The following is a 24,779-nucleotide window of genomic DNA, read 5'->3' on the forward strand; positions in this document are numbered from 1 at the left end:
TCTTCTTTTAGGGCTTTGGAAACTAAAGGCAATGTGAATAAGAAGGGAAATTCTCAAAACCGATTCACAAGTTATTTCTGGCCACGTGGATAAAAGTATCAAATAAAGAGATCTGAATCTTGAAAAATATTTGGATGCAGTCCGAAGGTTGGAAGCTTCTTTTGAAGGATTTCTGTCAAAAATATCCCAAGGGGGGAAAATGAGCATGCCGATTTGCTAGCTAAGTCTGCGGCATAGGGGCTCCCTTTGCCTTCGGAAGTATTTTTTGAAGTAATAAAAGCACCCTCAGTTGAACTCATGGAGAGCAGTGCTCACAATATCACCTGTACATATTGAAGACTGGAGGACCGAAATAATGTCCTTCCTCCAAGGCAACCGCCTCTCAGATGACAAAGCTTATAATAAGAGAATGGAGGCAAGAACAAGACCGTATGTAATAATTGAGGGGGAGCTATATAAGCATGGAGTTTGTTCCCCATTACTTAAATGCCTCTACAGGAATGAATGATAGGAATTAATGAAAGAAATACAAGCAGGACTATGTGGAGCCCACATCGGATCCAGGCCTCTATTAGGAAAGGTCTTTAGACAAGGTGTTTATTGGCCGAAGGCAGCTTCGGATGCAGCATACTTGGTCCAGAAATGTGAAAATTGTCAAAAGTGCGCCAGAGACCAGAAACAACCTTCGTCTTTGACACAATTGATCCAACCTACTTGGCCATTGCAAAGATGGGGTCTCGATTTGTTAGGTCCGCTCCCACCAGCACAAGGGAATTTAAAATATGTTGTGGTAGTGGTGGAATATTTCTCGAAGTGGATTGAAGCTAAACCTCTAGCTACCATAACTTCGGCCATGGTCCAGAAGTTTTTCTGGCAAAATATTGTTTGTCGCTTCGGTGTGCCGAAGGTTATTACAATCGACAATGGAACTCAATTCGATGCTGAAACATTCAAAGATTTTTGTGACCGAATTGGTACAAGAATACATTTTGCATCAGTAAGGCATCCAGAATCAAATGGGCTAGTAGAGAGAGCAAATGGAATTATAATGACAGGAATAATGAAGTTAATCTTCAACCAGCCTAGAGGAAAGTGGTCAGATAAGTTGATCAAAGTGGTGTGGAGCCACAACACTACTGTCTCAAGGTCAGCAGGTTTTACTCCCTTCAAGCTCCTTTTCGGTGACGAAGCAATAACACCAGAAGAAGCAAGAACATGATCAATAAGAACCACAACTTCAGCAGAGGATGAAACTAATTCTCAAATAACAAAAGTCACTATAGAAGGGACCAGACTTCAGGCTATAGAGCACATCAATAAATATCAAGCCGAAACAATAAAATGGCGTGATAGAAAAGTTCGATTGAAGAATATCAAGCCAGGCCATTTGGTGTTTCGAAGGGTAGCCAACCCAGATACAGTGGGTAAGCTACAGCTAAAATGGGAAGGTCCTTTTCTGGTAGTATCTTCGTCAAGACCCAGTTCTTACAGATTAAAGGATATGGACGGCAACGACATACCCAGATCTTGGAATGCGGATGAGCTTCGGTGATATTATGTGTAATTGATGTAATCTTTTTTTATTTTTCCTATGACACCATTTTCCTTTCAGGAGGGGAGAAAGGTTTTTAACGGGGCCATAATTTGTAATTTTCATTCTTACTTAGCCTGCAATACAAGGGCCAAAATCCCCCAAAAATGTAACATGTAATATCAGAATCTGCACCATCGAGTGCAAAAGAGAAGGGAAAAGCTCAAAAGACGTCGCTAAGGGGAAGCAGAGCTATAATCACACCAGGGCTGACGAAGCTACAAAAGTCGTTCCTAAGTGATCGCAGAGTAAGTTCTGAAGCTACAAAAGTCGTTTCTAAGGGAGCGCAGAGTAAGTCCTAAAGCTCAAAAGTCGTTCCTAAGGGAATGCATAGCCAAATACCACCGAAATAGAAGGTGAAGAAGCTCCAAAGTCGTTCCTAAGGGGATGCAGAGCTTAAATGCCACCGAAATAGAAGGTGAAGAAGCTCCAAAGTCATTCCTAAGGGAATGAAGAGCTTAAATGCCACCGAAATATAAGGTGAAGAGACTCCAAAGTCGTTCCTAAGGGATGCAGAGTCTGGGTATGGCTTCGTGTGCGTCTGGGTCATACATTTGCACATTACATTACATCATTCATTGCATTCATACAGACATCCATTATACATTCATAGGGTCAACATCATCATGACATGAAGCATGAACGATAATATCGACAGAAATGGTTCGACTTTGGCGACAAAGTGCTTCGTTGAACACGAAGAAGCTTTGTTTCGAACATAAATACATGCATTTTATGTAAGGAAATGATTCGATGTGTATGAAAAGAAGGGAAGGTGTTTTTCGCCTTCGGCTCAAAAGTCATATGGATTTCGTCCACAACAAAGCAATTCGCACATGGATGGAAAGGTAAAATTATACTACAAGGTGAGGACAAATATACATACTATTGAGTTCAACTCTCGATTACAATTTTTTGCAAAAATAATGCAAATATACTCTAAGCTCTATACAGGAAGGCATAAAAGCAAGCTTCAGCCCAGCAGCCTTCGGAATGTGCTTTGGATTATCAACCTTCGGCACCACCATTTGCAGACAAAACAATGGTATAAGGTAAAAGTGATGATAAAAATCAAGGTAAACAACATGTACAAGTTTCATACCGACTTAAGCAGATTCCGAGCTTCGTCTCCAGCCAACTCTCGTCCGCCTTTAGCCCAAATTTGAGTAATGAATCTATTTCCGATACTTCGGGCCTCACCAGGAATATTAATCAAATCTGACGGCGACAGACTGAAGGTTGGCTTGTTTACTGTTTTTGCATGCGTGCATCCGACCTTCAAGAATACGGCAGCTGTGCCGCGAGAAGCTAACAGAGAACATAAGACACCATGCCCAGTTATTACCTCATCGAGAGCATCAACTTCATTTTCAATGTGCTTAAAGGTATCTGATATTTCTTCAGCCGAAGGGGCAATTTCATCAGAACTGGCCCCAACCGAACTGAAGATTCCTTTTAATCGTTGCACGCAGCGGCTACCAAATTCCAAGCATTTGTTCTGAAGCTCCTTCAGAGATTCCTGCAGCTTTGTGTTCTTATCAGCTTCGTCTTTACATTTTGCTTGCAGTTCTTTCTTCTCTTGTTCAAAACACTCTAATTTTTTCTTTAAAGTTGCTTGAGTTTGGAGAAGCTCCTCGTTTAATCTGGCATTCTCAGCTTGAAGCTCCACGAGGGAACCCTCCGTTGCCTGAAGCAAGAAGTCCTTCTTCTCGAGAGAAGTTTCGCAATCTTTGATCTTGCTTTCCAAGCCCTCAAATATGATCTAATTTTTCTTGTCCTCGAGGTCTTGTTGCATTCTCAATGCTTTACTTAGCAGCATACTCTATGGAAATAGGCTGACTTCAGAAAATTTTAATTTATCACAAAGATAACAAAAATTTAGGCAAAAGAATTTTACCTTGGAATTGGAATAAAAGAGGCTGCCAACGATATGTTGACGCCGGTAACCACTAATATCAGACTCAAGCTTTGGGAAACGACACTCTTTGATAGAGTGCCGATTATCTTCGCCCCAGCTCGGTCGCGGATACACCCTAGTATTTCCTCATCAACACCACCGAAGAGCATGGATCCCGGCTAGTACCCATAAGATTTTGCATATTCTTCCAGCTCCTCTTTCTCTGCCTCAGACAATTCTTGACCTCCCAGGTATTGAAGTTTGAATTCTTTTACTTTTGACGAAGTATCAGCAACTTCTTTATCTTTGTTGGGCACCGGGGCCACAATTTCCTCTATGGTCGCAACTGCCTCCTCTGCGACCATGTCTGATATCAGTTTGCCAATCCCTGACATTGTGGTCATAAGGTTAGCATCTTCGGCAGCAGTTGCAGCTTTGACAGTAGTTCTAGCTTCGACAGTGGTCTCAGCCTCGGTACTTGCAACATGCATTATTCTAGAGGCCGAGGCTAGAGGTAGTGTCTGCTCAATGGCATGCATAACATTGACAATTATTCGCCTATTCTGACCTCCAGGCTTCTCCTTTATAGCCGAAGGTTGATCCTTCTATAAAAGTTTCGTCAGTTCTGGTCTCAGAGGATTTAGCAGCTGGATGGGCAAGGATTCAGTCATTACCTTTAGAATTTCTGCTACTTCAGCAGCAGAGGGCGTTGGAGTTTCTTCTCTTGCCTCAGCTACCTTCGGTTCCAGCACTTTAGGCTTTCTCTCAGGCTTCCTCTTTTTTGAGACTGCCGCCTTCGGCTCAGGAGCAAATTTTGTCTTCTTTGCAATCTCATCCTCTTTAACCAGTTTGGTAGCTTGTCTATTTAAAATACTAACAACTCTTTTCCTCTTCAAACCTTCGGCACCCTTGTCAAATCTCTCATAGTCTGGATATTCAAAATCTAGTGTGTCCATCACACGATTCAACCTTCGTCTCGGCCGGGTGCCGAAGGCAGCAGTCATTAGTTGGTCCTCCTTCTTGGTATAATTACCAAGGATCTCGTTGCACATAGTTTCAATCATCTCCAGCCATGGCTTCTTGAACTCTTTTTCAAACTTGAACCGGTAGGGTAGCCGAACAAGTTCGTGCTTCTTGCTTGCATCCTTCTTCTTAGGCATCCCCTAGCCACTAGAGGTCGGGAATACCCTGTTTGCCAAGAACTCTTGCACCAAATCTCTAGTGCTGACCTCGGCCACCACCACTCTAAACTCCACTTCATCTACTTGGCATGGGGAGCCAAGCTACATGTGGCACAAGGGCCTCGTCATTCCAAAGTTTAAAGTCAGTGGACTCATAACCATACTCATCAGCTTCTCCCTCTTCTTCTCGTCTGCTTTCATGTAAAACCATTCACTCTTCCAGCCAGTTGGCCACTTGGTGCGGTAGCTGAGAACTGGTGCCTTTGTATCCTTTCGATATGCAAAATTGTAGCAGCCAAAATTTTCATGAAGGCCATCTGCCCTGGCCTTTGTCTAGTAGTGCAGCTCGTGCACTCTACAAAAATCTTCGGCATTATGGCTCATCCCCTGGCTTCGGAGAGCCTAGATGTAGACACTAAGTCTAACAATGGCGTTGTGTGTCAATTGATGAAGGTATATTTCAAAATTCTTCAAAACCTCCCCTATCATATCATAGAGAGGGAACCGAAGCCCTGCCCTGAAGAAGCTTTTAAACACGATAACTTCATCATCCTTCGGCTCTGGAACCACTTCTTCGCCAGCAAAACGAACAAGCCTACTCTCGGTTTCTCCAAAGTTACCCAATTTTTTCATTATAACCATGTCATCTGCTGTCACAGTAGATTTACCAAAGTCAAGGTGACTAGATTTTTCTAGGATCAAGATAGTGTAATCTTCTTCTTCTTCATTACCACTTCCCTCTTCAACTATGACTCCTTCAACTTTGGCAGTCAGTGTACCTTCGGTAATAGGCTCTTCTGATACAACAAGACCCGACTGCCTCATCACCTCTGATATTGGTGCTGTCTCAGTCACTTCAACTTCGTCTCCCTCGCGAGACACTCTTGTAGTTGATCGCACTCTGGCCATTTCAATGTTTTCACTTTTTCACGAAGCTAATTTCAAATGATGAAGCGTTTGCTCGAGAGTGCAATACAAAAAGCTTCAGCTATGGTTAAATTTTTTAACAGCGGAACAGTGCAATGACAATGAATGCTGTGGTAACTCCTCACCAACCTGTCTGTTTATATAGTGCCGCAGGGGGGAAGGTGAACCGCTAGGCCGCTCGCACTCGCTGAACGGTGGACCGTCTGACGTCTGGAATATTATAATCGTTTCTCGACAACGAGCTCAGGGAAGGTGTTTTTCGGACCTTCGGCATTCCGAAGCCTTCGTATTTTTCGTGGATCGAGCTCGTTACAAAAAATGATCTAGCACCGCGAAGGGGCTACTGTTGGGGGCCTTCTTCTCCACCGAAGGTCCTCAAGGAAGAAACACCTTCGGCAAAATAGTACAAAGGCAGGTATAAGCCGAAGCTACGGTTGAAGGAGCTTCGACATGATGGCGTGCTAAAGACGAAGGACGATACCGACTTAAAAGGGAAAAGACTGTGTAGTCCCTGATGATCTGTACTGTAAATGTAATTAGTCGTCAGGGACATGGATGTAATTTTGTCCAGGCTGTGTCCCGTGCCTATAAATAGGTGAACAGTACCCCCATACTGTTCACGCTGAATTATTATCACTTTGGCGTCACTCCCACTTTTCTACCTTCTGTCACGCCGAAGGTACAAATGTAATATTAATATTATTGATGCTTATTCATGTCTATAAATTGAGAATATAAATAATCTAATGATTTGAAATGATTGTTTATATTCTTTTTATGTCTTCATGTTTCTATTTACATCTTTGCTCACTGGAATGATGAAGGTATGCCCTTCATAACCTTCGTCTGAAGATCATTATATCCTAAGGGAGATAATGCTTCGAAGGACGAAGGTCCCTAATCATTAACAATTATGTTGCTTTGTTCTTGATGTATAGCATTCGAGAACAAGGACCAATAGTATTGTTTGTTGTAACACCCAAAAATATCATTTTGGGTAATTTAGGGAAAAAATATATTCTGAAGTAAAAATAGTTATGTTTTGAAACAAGTGGTTAAATAAAAGGTCCAATTATGAATGATTGTCGTAGTAAACTATGTAGAAATTAGTTAAACAATATATTAGTAAAAGATTATGCATTAGAAAATCTTTTCTATCAAAATGGATGAATATGAACTTTTGAATATAGTTTTAATTTGACTACAAACAATGTGTGTATATGTTGCATATTGGAGACATTCTTAAATAAATAAAGTATTTAATACAAAAATATAATTGCATTTCATGCTGAATTTTTGTATGTGCATTTGAACTCCAATCCTAAATTTGAATCTTTTGCGAAATTATAAATTCCAAATAGAATTCAAAAGAAAAAAAATAGAAAACTGAAAGGAAAAAAGAGGAAGGGCCAGACCAGCACCTGGGCCCAAAAACACCCTGGTCGGCCCATTTATCCTTTCTCCGCGCTAGCCCACTCCAACCCTTCAGCCACTCGTCCCACGACGCGCTTGAGTTCTCTGGCCAACGCGCGGGTCCTACCGTCTGGTCTACTTACGCGCTTGTCGTTGGCTTGATCTAGACACTGCCATGTGGGCCCTCTCTGTCGGATCTATCCTCTTCCCTCTCCGTCTCCTTTCAACAGAATGCGAAGTCGCGTAGGTATATCGGAGTCACACCGTGATCTTCGGGGAATCGTTGGGATTCTTGGCCATAGGGGCATAAATAGCAGCGTTGCATACCCTTCTCGGCCTCCAAGCCAATACGCGGGCCTCATGGCGGATCGAGGGATCATGGGGAAGAAACCTGGCGCAGTGAAGAATGGCGGGCTGGCACGGTCGGTCCCTGTCCTGGCTACTGGTTTGCCACCGAGGCCTCCAAACTTCCTAGGGATGTTCGTCGGTGCCCTATGAAGCTTTGCGTGGCATCGGTGAGCCGGTTGCGTCTGGGGCACTGCTCCAAATTGTTCATTGGAGCATGGCGGCGTGGTGGAATCGCCCCTCAACGTGGTCAGGACTCCCATCGCTGCCATACGCGGTAAGAAGACCTTCGTCGGGTTCGCTGCTATCTCTACTACGCGTAGCGCTAGGGAATCATGAACTGAACGTCTATGCGTGTGGTTGGGGTGCTCAGGTGATGTCCTCCGCCGCGGTATGCCCCGCGCCGCCGTGTCTAGTAGGTAAAAGGAAGAAGAACGGTCCCGGGCCGTTAAACCGTTGATGAACGACTCAGATGAGACCTCTATACCCCTTCGACTGGGACTCCTGTTGTCCGTTGATCAGCAATCAAGCGCCCAGGATGAGATCTCGCATAGTTTTGATCCAAGCCATAGATCGTTGATCGAACGGGTGCCACTCCATACCTCTTCGTGGGGAGCTTGGTCTAATCCTATCCATAGATTAGTGATCCAACAGCCAAAAAATAACCATACCCCTTCGGACAGGTACAATTGCAAATGAGCCCTCGAACTTCAATTAAATGAACCCGTCGTCCACCGTGGGTAGATCTGAGTCTAGGAAATCTTATCGATTAAACCCTGTGCTTCTCTGGTTTTGTGCGCCCAGTCCAGAGAATTAGAAAACCCAGTAAAAGTAATTAGAAAATGATTTTTATGTGAAAATAAATGCTAGAAACTTGTATAATTCATAGAAAATTCATATTAAGTCCAAATTGATCCATTCCAGTTTCTATAATTTTGTAATATTATTGTTTTTCAACTAGTGTCTCTGTTTTGACATGAAAACCATATTAAAATTAATATCCTAATTAATCTTGTACCAAGCACTTAGAACTTTTGGAAATTCATAACTTAAAATCCATAACTCCAAAATTAATGATTCTTGTTCCTATGATCTTATTTTAATATGTAGATTATTAATATGTATTTTGTTCTTATGTTTGGTGTGACGTTAATTTTTCCTATACCATGTTTGTTTGTATTGCTACGACTAGAGCGAGGTCATGAGTCATCTGAAAAGCAAGTGGGTACCTAAAATCTCAAGTCCCAGGCAAGTTGTGCCCTTGATCATTTCTTTTTACCCAGTCATGTTCTGATTAATCATAATGATCTGCATAGGTTAATTTTGATGGGACCCAATAGGTTACCCTAGTTGACTATCTTTATGCCTTGTTTACCACTGAATTCTTGGGTAGTACCTGCTAGTGCTATATGTGGATTTGGGCATTGAGATACACATTATTCATACTTTTGTTATCATTTGTTATTTATTGTTCATGATAAGATCATTATGTTAATTGGAACATGGAGCGACCACCCGAGAAAACAGTGCTACCACAAGGGTGGTATGGGACGCCCTTGGCCGACTAATTAGGAAAGCTAGTGGAGGACTACCTTACCCGAAAGGGGCAAGGGCAGTAGGGGAGTGGTCAGTGTAGGGAGGTCATTGGGTTGATTTTGCTGCGATGGCGGTCAGGCGAGGGATCACTGCACTGGAGCTTCTTATAAACTGTAGCGGGTTTTCTGAAGCTAGTGGAATTTTTTAAAGGCCTCGTAGTGTTACCCTGCCTCGCCTCCTCGATAGAGGTGTATGGGATTGGTTGTCTCTTGGCAGATGGGTAACATGACTTGTGGGTAAAGATGTGCAACCTCTGTTGAGTGTAAAACTGGTATATCAGCCGTCCTCACGGTCATAAGCAGCTCAGACCCTCACATGATTAATTTATGGAATTAAATTCAATTTTTCATATGCATTGCATCGCAGGTGTTGTTATTACTTTTGTTCTACTACTTAATTGGGTTGGTATTTACTTATACTTAGTAATTGCTAATAAAATTTGACCTACTTTAAAAGCAATGCTCAGCTTCAACCATCTCCTTTGGTAAGCCTTACACTTCACGTGAGCTCCCACCTTTGGCGAGTTCATGCACATTATTTCCCACAACTTGTTGAGCGATGAACGTATGTGAGCTCACTCTTGCTGTCTCACACCCCCCACAGGTCAAGAACAGGTACCACAGGATGAGGCGCATGGAGGATGCCGTGAAGAGTTCGTGAGAGGTCTAAGTCGTCGTCGCCTAGTCAACTTTGGGTTGCTGGATTGTGTCTTCATATGATGTAACTATTTATTTATTTTGTACGGAACTCCTATTATATAGTAAAGATGTGACATTCATTTCTATACCACTATTCATCATATGTGTGAAACTTGGTCCCAACACACCTGGTGTTTATTTCGCGCCTGGGTTTTGGTCCCCTAAAACCCGGGTGTGGCAAAAGTGGTATCAGAGGAATGTTGACTGTAGGACGAGACCTAGATAGAACTGGACAACCATTGTCTACTTACCTTTGCTACTCTGGTTCTTTCTAAAAGTTTCCTTAATCTTTTCTCATCCGCTACTGCTTTACTCTAATTACTTTTATCGTTTTTTCCTTCCTAAGACAAATGTGGATTTCACACTTTGAAATCCTATGCCTAAAGTGACCTTTTGGAATAGGAGACCTACTCTTAGGAACAAAAACAAAACTATTTTTTATATGTATCTATACACTTGAATGTTTGTTCTTATGATACTTGTCTGATTTGGATCTTTGATTGAGGGTGATGAGTTATGGAGTAATATCCACAATTACATCTGCATATACATATAGGAAAAAAATTGTTTATAAGATAAACTAGATCAATTAAGAATACCACCACTAGAATATATCAAGCCTAATGGATCCATCATATCTTAAAGGATTCTCTCTTATCTCAAAAGATTCATCTTATCTTGGAAGATTCATCCTGTCCTAACCACTTTGCTTATCTCATCCTAAGGAAACAACCATGAGGTAATCCCAAAATTTAATTAGATCTTATCTAGTCCAAGCTAGTCACACCAATTTAACTTGGATCTGATCTAATGTGACAAATTAATCTAACCTAACGAAGGCTAACCTTAGGTTGGGCTAATCTAATGAAAGTTGCTTAACAGGAAGGATACTACTGATGAAATAAATGAGACTCTAATCCTATGGAACATGTTTTATCTTAGTTCACTCTGCACTAAATAAAGCACGACCGACCAACCCGAACATATGCAACTACCTTACCCATCTAATAGTTGCATAACCCCTCTATTTTAACCTATCAGAGATTCTGACCTACCTACATCATGTAGTCCATCCCATCTCAAAAGATTCTAACATATCCTTATAATATATATTCTACCCTGGTAGATCTACCTAACCTAAACTAGTCTAATCTAGTCATATCCAACCTAATCTAGATTTTATCTAAGCTATTATGATCTAATCTAGAGTAAGTTACTTAATGCTGGTACAAAAGATAAGGCCATACCCCTCATGCACTTAAAACTAAACTAGTGCCTTAAACCAACTCATCCACATGCATGAGAACTGATCCAACCAATAGAGTCATGAAGAATTGTATAATCCATCTATTCCCACCTAACATTAAAACAAACTTTTGACCTACATCATGCAGTCTATCTCATCCAAATCTATCTTCACCATATTCCCCAATCGCGACGATATACACTAACCTCGAATAAGTGAGACCAAGGTCGGAAAAGAAGAGATCAACCTCGTCAAGGAAGGAGAAAAGTCAAACTCAATGTTCAGATGCCTTACCACTCAACATGGAGTTCTTTCCCACCATAAACTTTCTTACCCTAGGCTATTCTTGCTCTAAACTACCCATCTTTTAGCCTACATAATAATGTGGCTATACCTATGTATACCTATGCTCTTCTAATCACCCACAAATTTTTTTGAGACTCTAGACTTTACCAATAATAGACTAAAAGTTGAATTACAAACCAAACCTTCTGTATCTCGTTTCTTACAAATCTCGAGGACGAGATTTCTGTTAAGAGAGGTAGGATTTGTAACACCCAAAAATATCATTTTGGGTAATTTATGGAAAAAAATATATTATGAAGTAAAAATAGTTATGTTTTGAAACAAGTGGTTAAATAAAAGATCCAATTATGAATGATTGTCGTAGTGAACTATGTAGAAATTAGTTAAACAATCTATTAATAAAAGATTATGCATTAGAAAATCTTTTCTATCAAAATGGATGAATATGAACTTTTGAATATACTTTTAATTTGACTACAAACAATAAGTGTATATGTTGCATATTGGAGACATTCTTAAATAAATAAAGTATTTAATACAAAAATATAATTGCATTTCATGCTGAATTTTTGTATGTGCATTTGAACTCAAATTCTAAATTTGAATCTTGTGTGAAATTATAAATTCCAAATAGAATTCAAAAGAAAAAAATAGAAAACTGAAAAGAAAAAAAGAGGAAGGGGCAGACTTGCGCTTGGGCCCAAAAATGCCCTGGTTGGCCCATTTATCCTTTCCCTGCGCCAGCCCACTACAACCCTTCAGCCACTCGTCCCACGGCGCACTTGAGTTCTCTGGCCGACGCGCGGGTCCCACCGTCCAGTCTACTTGCGCGCTTGTCGTTGGCTTGATCTAGACACCGCCGTGTGGGCCCTCTCTGTCGGATCTATCATCTTCCCTCTCCGTCTCCTTTCAACAGAATGCGAAGTCGCGCATGTATATCGGAGTCGCACCGTGATCTTCGGGGAATCGTTGGGATTCTTGGCCATAGGGGCATAAATAGCAGCGCTGCATACCCTTCTCGGCCTCCAAGCCAATACGCGGGCCTCATGGCGTAGTGAAGAATGGCGGGCCGCCACGGTCGGTCCCTGTCCTCGCTGCCAGTTCGCCACCGAGGCCTCCAAACTTCCTGGGGATGTTCACCGGTGCCCTCTGAAGCTTTGTGTGGCATCGGTGAGCCGGTTGCGTCCGGTGCACTGCTCCAAATTGCTCATCGGAGCATGGCGGCATGGTGGAATCGCCCTCAACGTGGTCAGGACTCCCCTCGCTGCCAAACGCGGTAAGAAGACCTTCGTCGGGTTTGCCGCTATCTCTACTACGCGTAGCGCTAGGGAATCGTGAATTGAACGTCTATGCATGTGGTTGGGGTGCTCGAATGATGTCCTCCGCCGTGGTATGCCCTGCGCCGCCGTGTCTGGTAGGTGAAAGGAAGAAGATGTAACACCTCAGGTGTTACTGTAACACCCGGCTTTAAGGAACAAAGCCGAGTGCATCTCATACATGCGCCAAGAAGACAACATATATAATAACAGAGTGTATAGAGATAAATGTCATAAAACATCAGAGTATTTATTACATAGCGGAAGACTTAATACAAAATAAAAGAATAAACATAAAACGAACTAAGGATCGTCGGCGCCAATGTCAACTGAGAAACGCCACCTAGATCAGATCATACTCCTCGCCTTGTGGCTCCTCCTGAACCACCTGCTCTTCTCCTGTGGGGGGGTGTGAGACAGCAAGAGTGAGCTCACACATGTTCATCGCTCAACAAGTTGTGGGGAATAATGTGGCATGAACTCACCAAAGGTGGGAGTTCATGAAGTGTAAGGCTGATCAATGATATAAGGCTGAAGCTGAGCATTGCTTTTAGAAGTTGGTCAAAATTTTATTAGCAGTTACTAAGTGTAAGTGAATACCAATCCATAGTAATAATAAATAAAAGTAATAATAAAATAATCCCAAATGCAATGATATGACAAATTAAGTTTAAGTTCCATAAATTAATCATGTGAGTGTCCGAGCCGCTCATGACCGTGAGCACGGCTAGTATACCAGTTTTACACTCTGTAGAGGTTGCACATCTTTACCCACAAGTCGTGTTACCTATTTGCCACGGAGTTGATCAGACTCCATACACCTCTACCAAGGAAGCGAGGCAGGGTACCACTACGAGGCCTTTACAAAGTTCCACTAGCTTCAGACTACCCGCTACAGTTTATAGGAAGCTCCAGTGCAGGGTTCTTGCCTGACCGCCATCGCAGCAAAATCAACCCAAGGACCTCCCTACACTGACCACTCCCCTACTGCCCTTGCCCCTTTCGGGTAAGGTAGCCATCCACTAGCTTTCCTAGTTAATCAGCCAAGGGCGTCCCATAAACCCTTGTGGTAGCACTGTTTTCCCGGGTGGTTCTCCATGTTCCCATTAACATAATGATCTTATCATGAACATAAAATAATGAACAGATAATAGAAAGTGTAATCATGGGTCATAAATATCTTTATACCCAAATCCACATAAAGCAGTAGCATGTACTACCCAAAAATTTAGTAGTAAAACCAGTGGTGAAACAAGGTATAAAGATAGTCAAAATCTAGGGTAACCTATTGGGTCCCATCAAAATTAACCTATGCAGATCATTATGATTAATAGGAACATGAATGGGTAAAAGAAGTGATCAAGGGCACAACTTGCCTTCAATGAGCTCCTGCTCAGCTATCTCTACTTGCTGAACCTCAGATTCCACAGTGGCTTGCTCGTCTACTCGCATCAACACAATACATACATAGCATAGCATAAATTAACATCACATCAAACATACAAATATAATATACAGTAATAAACTAGACATTAAAATATGATCATAGGAACTGGAATCATTAAATTTGGAGTTATATATTTTAAGTTATGGATTTTCTAATGTTTTATGTGCTTAATACAAGATTAAGTGCTAGATAAATTTTAAATCATCTCTCATGTTAAAACAGAGGCACTAATGGTTAGACAATAATTTTATAAAAAAATAGGAACTGGAATGGACCAATTTGGAGTTTATATGCATTTTCTATGAATTATACAAATTCTATGAATTGTTTTTATATTAAAAACTCATTTTCTAATTCGTTTCCCTGGTTTTACAATTCTCTGGACGGGGCATCAAATACTGAAAACTGCAGGGACTCACTGGTAACTTATCCTAGACATAGTGAACATCAATATGGGACGGCGGGTTCAATTTTCTTATTTCCCGAGGACTCTTTAGAAAAATGACCATCGCGAAGGGGTATCGAGAGATCTTGGCCGCCCGATCCGCAACGGTCGGCCCAGATTAGAAGTATTATACGCTGAACCGGTATGCAATCTGAGCCGCAGGATACGTGATCTACGGCTTAGATTAGTTCCTAACGCGCAGCGCACTTCTACCCTTGGATCCAAATCGAGCGGTCCACACGTGCGATCGATCTGGGCCGTGAGTTCGAAAATCAGCGGCTGCTGATCGTCTTCTTCCTCTAGCTGACCGAGCGACGGAAACAGGCACGCCCACGGCGGCACGCACGCCGGAGCAAGGTGATCGACCCGCCTGACCACCCACTACCCCGACTACCAGGTTCTATACACGGCAGGAGGTAATAGTGGACCAGAGGGGAGGCCTTTTACCTTGATTCGTCGTGGTGACGACCCGTACCGCAGCGCAGGGTAGCACGGACACCGACAGGATCTCCGGTGAGGATTTCCCAGGGCCCCAGAGGTTAATCCCGGCAGCGATGCATTGGATGCCCTTCCCTCGGTCCCGGAGATGATCCTGGACACCACCGAAGGCGCGGTCGATTGCCCAGTTGAGGATTCTCCCGCGGCGACTCCCTTTATCTTTCCTCTCTCTCTCGTACGTGGCGGGGTTTGGTTTCCAGGGCTTGAGTCGGGGCACACGAGGTCCAAGGAACACTATAAATGTGGCATAGGTGGCGGTCGAGCGATTGAAAGGCGGTTGGGCCGGCTGCCGATGCCCGGGTCACGCGCGTGAGTTTGTTAGGCGCGGGGAAGATAAACAGTGCCCACGTGAGACCATGACAGATGGGCCCACAGGGCAGCCAGTGGAGAAAGGAAACCGGTGGCAGCATGTTAGGTGCTCGGTTCACCTGACAGCCAGGGCGCAGTTGCCAGCGTTAGACGAGCAGCGCGGACGAAGACCTGAGTAGTGGGGCCCACATGGAAGCGGCTAAGCGCGCATGTGAGATTGGCTTCGTGGGCTGCGCGGGGAAACAGGAAATGAGCAGGTGGGCCAAAATGAGGTCTAGAGCCCAGTTGAGCTTTCCTTCCCTTTTTTTCTTTTGTTTTTATTTTCTGTTTTTTTTCTTTTATTCATAATTCTTTTGAATTCCAAATTTTGAATTCCAATTCACTGTGGATTTATTATTTCAATCTAACACATAATCTGAGTATACTAGTATCACTTTTATAATATTTATTTTATATATTTTCCCTTTAGTACCTCTCTTCTCCCTTTCCACTTTTCTTTAGAGATTTGTTTTCCAATTAGGGGTTAAATTCCATGGATCCATTAATACATTGTTAATGAAATATTTATTTTATTATTTGCAAATGCGCAATCCAATAAAGCTCGGCATGATGCATGATTTATCTAGGTGTCTTTGGTTATTTAATCCCTTTTTTGGATGATGTTTATTCACATGTGATAGCAGGTATAGTCAATACACACAAGGTCATTACCTCTTCTTATGATTTAAAATTCTGGGTATTACAAATACTACCCCCCTTAAAAAGAATCTCGTCCTCGAGATTTAGGAAGGACTAGGGAAAAGGTGGTGAAAATCTATGCGAAGCTCTTCTTCTCTCTCCCAAGTAGCTTCATCTTCACCATGGTGACTCCATTGAACCTTGCACATTTTAATCACCTTATTCCTTGTAACTCGAGTCAAAGTGTCTAGAATCTTGATAGGGTACTCAGCATAGGTCAGATCATCCTGCACACTGAGGTCTTCCATTGGCAGTTGCTCCTCAGGTACCCTGAGGCACTTCTTTAGCTGGGACACATGAAACACATCATGTACATCTGACAGATGATCGGGTAATTCCAGTTGATATGCAACTTCTCCCACTCGCTTTAAGATCAAGAAAGGTCCAATGAAGCTTTCCTTTAACTTTAAATCTCCTCATACCCCGGAGTGGTGACACCTTCAAGTAGACATGATCACCCTCCTTAAACTCCAGTAATCTTCTCCTATTGTCAGCATAGCTCTTTTGCCTGGATTGTGCAATTCTCAAATTTTCTCTTATCATTCGAACTTGCTCTTCTGCCTCTTGTATAAGTTCAAGCCCGAAGAACTGTCTTTCTCCAGTCTGATCCCAATACAGGGGAGTCCTGCATTTCCTGCCATACAGAGCCTCAAATGGTGACATCTTCAAACTGGCCTGGTAGCTATTATTATAAGAAAACTCAGCATATGGTAAGCTCTTATCCCAACTTCCACCATGTTTAAGAGCACAAGCTCTTAACATATCCTCCAGTACTTGATTAGTCCTCTCTGTCTGTCCATCAGTATGGGGATGGTAGGCTGAACTAAAATTCAACTTTGTATCCAAGCTCTCATGCAACTTCTTCCAAAATCGAGAAGTAAACTGCGATCCTCGATCAGACACGATCTTTTTAGGCACACCATGTAGACAAACTATCCGAGTCATATACAATTCTGCTAGCTTGGCTCCCGTATAATTAGTCCTCACAGGTATGAAATGAGCCACTTTTGTCAATCTATCCACAATTACCCAAATAGAGTCATATCCTTTCGAGGTGCGAGGCAATCCAGTCATGAAGTCCATACCAATCTCTTCCCACTTCCACTTAGGTATCTTTAATGGGTATAATAGTCCAATTGGCCTTTGGCGTTCTGTTCTAACTCTTTGACACATATCGCACATAATCACATGTGCAGCCACAACTCTCTTCAATCCATACCACCAATACTTCCGCTTCAAATCCTGATACATCTTGGTACTACCAGGATGAATAGAATAATCTGAGTCATGGACCTCCTTTAAAATAGTCTCATGAAGGTTTTCAATCTCAGGGACACATATCTTGTCCTTGAACCATATTGTGCCTTGCTCATCTTTCGTGAATTCCAGACCTGGACCTTCAGTAATCAGATCCTTAATCTCTTGAATCTTAGCATCACCAACCTGACCCTTACGAATTTCTTGCTCCAAGGTAGGTTCCACATCAATAGTAACTCCTTTAGTGTGAGCAACTATCCCCAGGTTAAGTCTCCTGAAATCCTCAACAATCTCATCGGGTAGCTGGACAACAACAGCTGAATGAACGTGTTCCTTTCGACTCAAGGCATCTGCAACCAAATTTGCCTTGCTCGGGTGATAGTGAATCTCCAATTCATAATCTTTAATAAGCTCCAACCAACGGCGTTGCCTAAGGTTGAGATCCTTCTGAGTAAATATATACTTCAAACTCTTATGATCCGTGTATACTTGGCACTTAGTTCCCATAATGTAATGCCTCCAAATCTTAAGTGCATGCACAACGGCAGCCAGCTCCAAGTCATGAGTGGTGTAGTTCAATTCATGCTTCCTCAACTGACGAGACGCGTAGGCAATCACATGTCCTCCTTGTATGAGCACACATCCCAATCCTTGGCCACATGCATCACAATAAATGTCAAATCCCTTCTGTAGATCTGGCATAACCAACACTGGTGGAGACATCAATCTTTTCTTCAATTGATCAAAGCTGTCTTGGCATTTCTCATCCCACTTGAATTCTCTTCCTTTCTCCAGAAGCAAGGTCATAGGCTTGGCAATCTTAGAGAATCCTTCAATAAATCTCCGATAATATCCTGCAAGTCCCAAGAAAGTCTGAATCTCAGTAACTGTAGTGGGCACTCTCCACTCCATTATCTCCTTCACTTTAGCAGGATCCACTGCTATTCCTCCATTAGAAATGATATGTCCAAGAAATGGCACCTTGTCAATCCAAAACTCGCACTTGCTAAACTTGGCATAGAGTTGATTATCTCGTAGCTTCTGTAGCACCAACCTTAGATGTTCTTCATGATCACTTTCACTCCTAGAATAGATAAGAATATCGTCGATGAACACCACGACGAATCTGTCCAAATACTCCATAAACACCTTATTCATCAAATTCATGAAATAAGCTGGTGCATTGGTCAATCCAAATGACATAACAGTGAACTCATATAATCCATTTCAGGTTGAGAAAGCCGCCTTAGGAATATCTGATGGTCTAATCTTCATTTGATGGTATCCCGATCGGAGATCAATCTTCGAGAATACCCTGGCTCCTCGCATCTGATCGAACAAATCCTCAATACGGGGTAATGGATACTTGTTCTTCACAGTAACATCATTAAGTGATCTATAGTCCACACACATCCTCTGGGATCCATTCTTCTTTTGTACAAATAGAACCGGTGCTCCCCAAGGTGATGAACTCGGACGAATATACCCAGCCTCTTGTAATTCCGTTAATTGCTTCTTAAGTTCCTTTAATTCTTCTGAGGACATCCTGTATAACCGTTTAGAAATAGGAACAGTCCCAGGTAAGAGATCAATGACAAACTCAACTTCCCTATCTGGTGGCATCCCTAATAACTCCTCCGGAAAAACATCCGGAAAATCCTTAACCACACGGATGTTGTCACCAACAAACTTCCCATCTACTAAGAATGCCGCTAGTCTGGTGGCGGTAGTTACTGCAATTCCAACTTCAAACCTTTCTCCTTTGGAACTGGTGAGTTCTACGGTTCCCTTAGCACAGTGTATATATTGTCTTTGCCTTTCTTAACCATGACATACCAAGGATCACGTCTATAGTGCTCTCTTCTAACATTATAGGGGTAGCCCATCGGGGTTAGAAATACAAGGTAAGAAAGGAAGAATTGTAGACAACGCGAGTAATTACGAGAAATGTTACTGCGGGGGATTTATTAGCTAAGTAGATTAATATCTTACCTACCATAGCTAATTCAATACCTTATGGTGGTACATGCTAAGATGTCCATCTATAATAATTCAATCAATCAAAGAAGCAAATCAGGCATTTATCATCAGCACAATCAACCAATCTTTTTTTTAAATAAAGAAAATAGTTTTAAATTTTGTCTTGGGTTCCCTATCTCTTAAAAGATCATAGTGGTAGGATTCCAAGGTGTGAAATCCATCTTGTCTTGAAGTAGAAAAGATAAGAATAATCAGAGTAGAACAGTAGAAGGTGAGACAGGATCAAGATAAGTATAGAGAGAATCAGAGTAAGGTAAGTATAGAATGAATCAGAAGAAGGTAAGTAGGGAAGGGTTTTGTCCATTTCTATCTAGGTTTCGTCCTACAGTCAACATTTCCTCTGATACCACTTCTGTAACACCCGGCTTTAAGGAACAAAGCCGAGTGCATCTCATACATGCGCCAAGAAGACAACATATATAATAACAGAGTGTATAGAGATAAATGTCATAAAACATCAGAGTATTTATTACATAGCGGAAGACTTAATACAAAATAAAAGAATAAACATAAAACGAACTAAGAATCGTCGGCGCCAATGTCAACTGAGAAACGCCACCTAGATCAGATCATACTCCTTGCCTTGTGGCTCCTCCTGAACCACCTGCTCTTCTCCTGTGGGGGGTGTGAGACAGCAAGAGTGAGCTCACACATGTTCATCGCTCAACAAGTTGTGGGGAATAATGTGGCATGAACTCACCAAAGGTGGGAGTTCATGAAGTGTAAGGCTGATCAATGATATAAGGTTGAAGCTGAGCATTGCTTTTAGAAGTTGGTCAAAATTTTATTAGCAGTTACTAAGTGTAAGTGAATACCAATCCATAGTAATAATAAATAAAAGTAATAATAAAATAATCCCAAATGCAATGATATGACAGATTAAGTTTAAGTTCCATAAATTAATCATGTGAGTGTCCGAGCCGCTCATGACCGTGAGCACGGCTAGTATACCAGTTTTACACTCTGTAGAGGTTGCGCATCTTTACCCACAAGTCGTGTTACCCATTTGCCACGGAGTTGATCAGACTCCATACACCTCTACCAAGGAAGCGAGGTAGGGTACCACTACGAGGCCTTTACAAAGTTCCACTAGCTTCAGACTACCCGCTACAGTTTATAGGAAGCTCCAGTGCAGGGTTCTTGCCTGACCGCCATCGCAGCAAAATCAACCCAAGGACCTCCCTACACTGACCACTCCCCTACTGCCCTTGCCCCTTTCGGGTAAGGTAGCCATCCACTAGCTTTCCTAGTTAATCAGCCAAGGGCGTCCCATAAACCCTTGTGGTAGCACTGTTTTCCCGGGTGGTTCTCCATGTTCCCATTAACATAATGATCTTATCATGAACATAAAATAATGAACAGATAATAGAAAGTGTAATCATGAGTCATAAATATCTTTATACCCAAATCCACATAAAGCAGTAGCATGTACTACCCAAAAATTTAGTAGTAAAACCAGTGGTGAAACAAGGTATAAAGATAGTCAAAATCTAGGGTAACCTATTGGGTCCCATCAAAATTAACCTATGCAGATCATTATGATTAATAGGAACATGAATGGGTAAAAGAAGTGATCAAGGGCACAACTTGCCTTCAATGAGCTCCTGCTCAGCTATCTCTACTTGCTGAACCTCAGATTCCACAGTGGCTTGCTCGTCTACTCGCATCAACACAATACATACATAGCATAGCATAAATTAACATCACATCAAACATACAAATATAATATACAGTAATAAACTAGACATTAAAATATGATCATAGGAACTGGAATCATTAAATTTGGAGTTATATATTTTAAGTTATGGATTTTCTAATGTTTTATGTGCTTAATACAAGATTAAGTGCTAGAAAATTTTTAAATCATCTCTCATGTTAAAACAGAGGCACTAATGGTTAGACAATAATTTTATAAAAAATTAGGAACTGGAATGGACCAATTTGGAGTTTATATGCATTTTCTATGAATTATACAAATTCTATGAATTGTTTTTATATTAAAAACTCATTTTCTAATTCGTTTCCCTGGTTTTATAATTCTCTGGACGGGGCATCAAATACTGAAAACTGCAGGGACTCACTGGTAACTTATCCTAGACACAGTGAACATCAATATGGGACGGCGGGTTCAATTTTCTTATTTCCCGAGGACTCTTTAGAAAAATGACCATCGCGAAGGGGTATCGAGAGATCTTGGCCGCCCGATCCGCAACGGTCGGCCCAGATTAGAAGTATTATACGCTGAACCGGTATGCAATCTGAGCCGCAGGATACGTGATCTACGGCTTAGATTAGTTCCTAACGCGCAGCGCACTTCTACCCTTGGATCCAAATCGAGCGGTCCACACGTGCGATCGATCTGGGCCGTGAGTTCGAAAATCAGCGACTGCTGATCGTCTTCTTCCTCTAGCTGACCGAGCGACGGAAACAGGCACGCCCACGGTGGCACGCACGCCGGAGCAAGGTGATCGACCCGCCTGACCACCCACTACCCCGACTACCAGGTTCTATACACGGCAGGAGGTAATAGTGGACCAGAGGGGAGGCCTTTTACCTTGATTCGTCGTGGTGACGACCCGTACCGCAGCGCAGGGTAGCACGGACACCGACAGGAACTCCGGTGAGGATTTCCCAGGGCCCCAGAGGTTAATCCCGGCAGCGATGCATTGGATGCCCTTCCCTCGGTCCTGGAGATGATCCTGGACACCACCGAAGGCGCGGTAGATTGCCCAGTTGAGGATTCTCCCACGGCGACTCCCTTTATCTTTCCTCTCTCTCTCGTACGTGGCGGGGTTTGGTTTCCAGGGCTTGAGTCGGGGCACACGAGGTCCAAGGAACACTATAAATGTGGCACAGGTGGCGGTCGAGCGATTGAAAGGCGGTTGGGCCGGCTGCCGATGCCCGGGTCACGCGCGTGAGTTTGTTAGGCGCGGGGAAGATAAACAGTGCCCACGTGAGACCATGACAGATGGGCCCACAGGGCAGCCAGTGGAGAAAGGAAACCGGTGGCAGCATGTTAGGTGCTCGGTTCACCTGACAGCCAGGGCGCAGTTGCCAGCGTTAGACGAGCAGCGCGGACGAAGACCTGAGTAGTGGGGCCCACATGGAAGCGGCTAAGCGCGCATGTGAGATTGGCTTCGTGGGCTGCGCGGGGAAACATGAAATGAGCAGGTGGGCCAAAATGAGGTCTAGAGCCCAGTTGAGCTTTCCTTCCCTTTTTTTCTTTTGTTTTTATTTTCTGTTTTCTTTCTTTTATTCATAATTCTTTTGAATTCCAAATTTTGAATTCCAATTCACTGTGGATTTATTATTTCAATCTAACACATAATCTGAGTATACTAGTATCACTTTTATAATATTTATTTTATATATTTTCCCTTTAGTACCTCTCTTCTCCCTTTCCACTTTTCTTTAGAGATTTGTTTTCCAATTAGGGGTTAAATTCCATGGATCCATTAATACATTGTTAATGAAATATTTATTTTATTATTTGCAAATGCGCAATCCAATAAAGCTCGGCATGATGCATGATTTATCTAGGTGTCTTTGGTTATTTAATCCCTTTTTTTGATGATGTTTATTCACATGTGATAGCAGGTATAGTCAATACACACAAGGTCATTACCTCTTCTTATGATTTAAAATTCTGGGTATTACAGTTACTCAGGGTGTCCACCCAGGACTACACCTGTTAAACCTACTATCACATGTGGGATAGTTTGAGCAAAGTATCTCAAACTTGGAATTCAAGGTCCTAAGAAAGTGCCACCCATCTTGGATATCATGCCCTAGCTTGTCATGCACATCTAAGGGGAGAATTTCCCAAAACCCTAAAGCAAACCCCTTTTGGACAATAGGAACCCTAGATGTAAGTGGGATCAAAAGGTCATGAAAACCTTATGATCATGGCTTGGGCCAAATATAAAAGTTGTTATACACTTGATAACCTACAAATAATAGTAAGAAAGTAACCCCAAAAAGATTTCAGAAAAGCCCAAAAAGTTCACCAAAGGGTTGAACACAAAAGAAAAATCAGAAAATGCCTAAGTCCAAAACTAACCCTTGGACAAAGATCACACATGTTCACCTTCATCCAAAATTCAAAACACTTCGACCCAATTGACAAAGTGGCGCCAAATTAACCCTAGAATGCCCTGGAAAGAGTTGACACCTACCCTTAGACGTTTGACATGACTTGGCACCATTTTTGTCTCGGTTTGGACATGTCTGACACAGCCGACTTCCCACCCCCATATCTCTCTAACCCGACCACATCTACTCTTGGAACTCACATGAACTAGGTAGCTCTAGGTGCAGGGAAGAGATCTCCCACAGGCTCTAGGGCAAGATTCGTACGTTTTGGCCGCTCAGCAGAGGGAAGAACATGGGCAGAAGCAAAGAGCCACGTGTTTGACGCGCTCTGAGCTCGCCAAAGCACGCCCGCGCGCGCCCCCTCGTGCCCTGCGTCGCACGAAAGGCCAGCCGACGCCATGGCCTGCGCCCGTGCCTATATAACGCCCAGTGACCTTAACCGTACCATTCCGCGCACGCTCAACCTCACCGGAGCTCAAACTCACCAGCGTTTGCCCGTGCACGGCGTGTCCGCGGCCACCCGAGCCCCTGCCACTGTAGACCGGCCAACCAAGCCCTTTCCAACCCCGTCCGACTCCTGGAGAAGACTGAGCACACCTCGGTGAAGCTCCCCGAGCGAGGAATCGAAGTCTGCTTCACCGGAGAGGCTAGTCCACGGTCGCCGGACTCCATCCGACCGCCGGCGAGCGTAGACCGGGTAAGCCACTGCGCCATTTTTCGATTCAATGCACAGATAGCCTCTACATCACCCCGTGAAGCTCACCGTGCCAATGGATTGAACTAGATTGCCGTGATTTGGCCGGCACACCCGCCGCCGATGAGGACACCCGCCTGCGTACGTGGACCGAGCGATTCCGGTCACCCCCGCCGTCAAGCCGTACACCCTTGTGACCGCCAGAGCCTCCCCGAGCCAACCCCGCCCCTCGCCGGACCTCTCTCGCCGCCGGTAAGCTGCGCCGCCCTTTTCTTTCCCGCGGGTACTGTTTACATTAGGGGAAGGACCTCGGGAAAGAAGAAGGAAAGGTCAGGGGGAATTTTGAACTGTCAGTGACTCAGAGGAATAGTGGCGCAGGGGTAGATTTGAGTGGGTTGATTTGGTTTAAACCCAGGGTCCTCGGTGCAAAGTAGTTTTCCATGAAACCTTTATTAAATCTGATTTAAAAATTGAACAGAACTTGAATAATTCATAACTTCTGTTTTATTCATCGAAATTTAGTCAAACCAATTTTGTCAGATCTTAAATAATATAAACTACTTAGGAAAAATATAAAACCCCTATGTACTACAGAAAACTTTAGGGTTCTGATTTAATTATTGTTTTGGCCAAAAGCTAAATAATAGGAAGAAAAATAGTTACACTATTTGACTAGGGTTGGAAAAATTTGGAGAAGTTTATGTCCACCTACTGACCTGTTTAAAAACGCTAAACCTCTCTGT

Source organism: Zea mays, chromosome 8, assembly GCF_902167145.1.
Source record: "Zea mays cultivar B73 chromosome 8, Zm-B73-REFERENCE-NAM-5.0, whole genome shotgun sequence".
Classification (NCBI taxonomy): domain Eukaryota; kingdom Viridiplantae; phylum Streptophyta; class Magnoliopsida; order Poales; family Poaceae; genus Zea; species Zea mays.